Source organism: Vicia villosa, linkage group LG4 (genome assembly GCF_029867415.1).
Source record: "Vicia villosa cultivar HV-30 ecotype Madison, WI linkage group LG4, Vvil1.0, whole genome shotgun sequence".
NCBI classification, from domain to species: Eukaryota; Viridiplantae; Streptophyta; class Magnoliopsida; order Fabales; family Fabaceae; genus Vicia; species Vicia villosa.
The window spans coordinates 192,655,560-192,659,408 of NC_081183.1; positions in this window are offsets into that span (position 1 = coordinate 192,655,560).

The window sequence follows — 3,849 nt, forward strand, 5'->3', positions numbered from 1 at the left end:
TGGATGAAATTCTCTTCAAATCAATTTTTTGTCACGATATATTTTGGTTCTTTGTCTAAAGATAAATGCTTTTTTCATATTCCATTAGTTTCATCACCTCTGATTCATTTAGTTACAATAATTTAATTTTTTGTCAAATCGCATATTAGTTTCATCTATTGTTATTTAATTTTTTTAAAAGCAAATCTAATTCTTATTAATCAAATTAAATTTGAAAATTTCTTTAGCCACCTCTCTATGGGGTCACCCCAGCGAAAATTCCAAATTACCCCTGTTTCGGAAATGAACTTCCGAAGTGCTTTTTTTTAAAAAAAAATTCCACAATTCGGAAGTGCATTTCCGAAGTCAAAAAAATTCAAAATCCGTGCATATTTTCGGAAGTTCATTTCCGAAACTGTTGCTGCATATACAAATTTCCCTCCTTCACTATTTCATCATTTTTCTCCAAAACTTCTCAAACCCCTCTCTAAAACCCAATCAATCTCCATCCATTTTTCGCCCTAAAATCAAGTTTCAAACCGTTGATCACGTTAAAGGGAGCATAGAAAGCATCAATTTCAGGTAAACATCACTCATTTCATCCCCTATTTCATTACATTGATTCAACAAATTTATGCTGAAAACTGATATGGTTCGGAAGTTCATTTCCGAAATATATTACCTAACATATTTCGGAAATGAACTTCCGAAAATAGGCCTGGCAGTAAAAAAAATAGTTTTGGCCAACTTTTGATAATTTTTTCATTTGTTAGGTATGGTGCATCCGGACAACATTGTGCAAGACGATGGAGGCATAGTTCCGGAAATTGTCAACTTTAATAACGATCCGGTTATTGACGTTACTCCTATGATCGATGCGGTCGATGTTCGGCAACATTTTACAAATGATCGGAGCTTCGGTAGTCGCGAACAATTGATTGATTGGGTTCGGAAGGAAGCTCACAAACATGGATTTGGAATTGTTATTTTAAGGTCGGACAACGGAAATAGTAGGCGGAAAGCTTTCGTTGTTTTGAATTGCGAACGGGGTGGTAGTTATGTACAATCAAACCGGGTGCTAAAACACGAGGACACGGGTTGGACGCGAAACTTCAAAGATCGGCGGACGACGTAATCAAAATGTTGACTCATCCCCACCTACCCGTGTTCAACAATATGTAACTTTAATTTTCAGTAATATTATCGTTGTAATCTTCACCCGATTAAATAAAGCGAATCGTTGTTGTTTTCCATTTTTCTTCTGTCCAGACATAAATTCGGAAGTTCATTTCCGAATTCCTCCAAGGGGGGTGCGTTCGGAGATGAACTTCCGAAACACCACATTTTCTAAAAATGTAACTTTATTTCGGAGATGCATCTCCGAAATTAATATTTTATATTAAAAAAACACGTTTTCGGAGATACATTTCCGAAAACACCTTTTTTTCAAAAAAAAAGTTGCTTTTCGGAAATGAACTTCCGAAACAAGGGGTAGTGTTGTAAATTCACCAGGGGTGGGCTGGAAGGTTAGGAGGTGGGTGAAGAAATTTTCTTAAATTTTATAAATAATAACTTATGAACTTTAACGTGTGTCTGAATCAATAGCGGATCAAGAGTTTTGATTTGTTTCAGAGATGTTCAGTGACTTTTTGGAGTTGTATGTGGTTTCTAAATGTTGAAGGTGGGTTTGAAGGTTTAAGCTTTAGTAAGGCTTCCGTGGGTGGTGCTTCGCAGGCTAGGTGCTCTCAAGATTTTTAGCTCTTTATTTTGATGTCTTTGATTTTTTGTTATTGAGCTCTTTTTGCTTTGTTTATATATATATATATATATATATATATATATATATATATATATATATATATATATATATATATATATATATATATATATATATATATATATGTATATATATATATATATATGTATATATATATATATGTATATGTATATATATATATATGTATATATATATATATGTATATATATATATATATATATATATTCTTGGCACTCTTTGTGCCTTTTTGATATAGAAAGGTTGGTTGCACGTATCGAAGAAGAAGTCGCGCGTCGAAAAATATTTAAAAAATTTATGTAATTTTCTGTTTTGTTTTTGTTTTGGATTAAAAGCCCAATACAGTTTCTTTTTCTGTAATTAAATGCTCTTGTGAGTGGCTGTGAGGATGATCTTTTATCATAATAATGTTCATACCTTTTCTCTATTTGGTGGATTTCAGTGCTTTATCTGACAGATTTGTCGCTTGCAAACCTGTGCTTTCATCATAGGTTTAGCACTTGCTAATTCGTAGTGTTTCCGACTGCGTCAGTTGGCATTAGAGTAGGTTTTCTCCTATTTCTTTTTGTAGCTTGATCAACCATATATGGGAGATCAATTAGTGACCATAGTAGATCTTGAGGGAATTACTGCGACTCTAACTGCTTTGACTGAACAAATCGCAAATTTAGCAAATTAGGTGAACAACGCCAACAACATTGAGAATCACTGAAGAGACAAAGGAGAAGGACAGGTTAGGATTCCACTTGGTGGAAACAATAGTCTTGTTATTGCTAAAAATTCTAGTTCTGAAGAAAAAGAAGAACCATATGAGGAAGAGGTTGATCATGGAATAGACAAAATAAACATGATTATCGAGTGAAGGTTGATATTCCATTGTTCTACAGAACGATGGGAGTGGAGGAGCATCATGATTGACAGATCGACGTTGACAGGTTCTTCGAATGGGCATCCATGAGAACAAGCAAATTAAGATGGTGGCGATCAGGATGAAGAGTATTGCTGTTGTCTGGTAGGATAAACTTGTTGTTCAGAGATATTGGCAAAGGAAGGGTCCAGTTAAAAATTGGCGAAGAATGAAACAATTGATGTTGGAGTGGGAAGAATCAAAGGGCCGGAAAGTGGCTCGATACATCAGTGGCTTAAAGGGATCCTTGCAGAAGAAGATGAGTTTACAGACTGTATGAACCATAATTGAGGCATCCATTCTAGCTTTGAATACAAAATTGATGGAGAAGGCACTGCGATGGTGGTGACGGCTTTTGAGGAGAATTAGGTTATGATCTTTAGTGCTCCAATACCATTTAAGAGAGTGAGAGATATTTGAATAAACCCTGTGAGAATAGCACTACGGAGATTGTATTATATACTAAAAGATTTACAACTAATTACATGTGATAGCCGATGTGTGACTTATATACAAATATTCTTTAACAAATAAATACATATTCTATAACCTCCGAATATCATTGATGATGTGCATAATTGCAACAAGATAACAATGTGAGCTTGAGGAGACCAATCCATTTCCAAAAGTCTCTAGCAAGACCTGGGTATATTGATGTTAAAGTGGATGTTGAAAACTCCAACTAACCAATCTCATAGATTCCTAGAAAAGTTGCATTAAAAAAGCAAATGATTAAAGGTTTCAGAACTATTATAACAAACAGGGTCGTCTTTAAGGACGTGCAAAGCGGACTACCGCACAAGGTCTCAAATTTTCTAGGATTAAATTATAGCTAAATAGGGCCTCATAAATTATCTGGTAGGTTAAATCATGAGTACATAGGGCCTCTGTTAGTTTCTTATGATTAAATTGTGGCAAATCTACACGGGATCTCCTAAAACTTGAGACGACCTTGATAACAAAGAGAACACCTATAAGGACCACATATCTATTGGACAACACAATAAATATAATATTTTTATATTAAAAAATAATGCAAGAAAAGTAAATTAAAGATGGTGAAAATTAAAATATCCAATTTGACTTTACAAATGTAACAACCATATATATACACATAAAAAATAGGGTCATAACTCCATAAAAATAGATAAAGTTAGTTAATAAAACT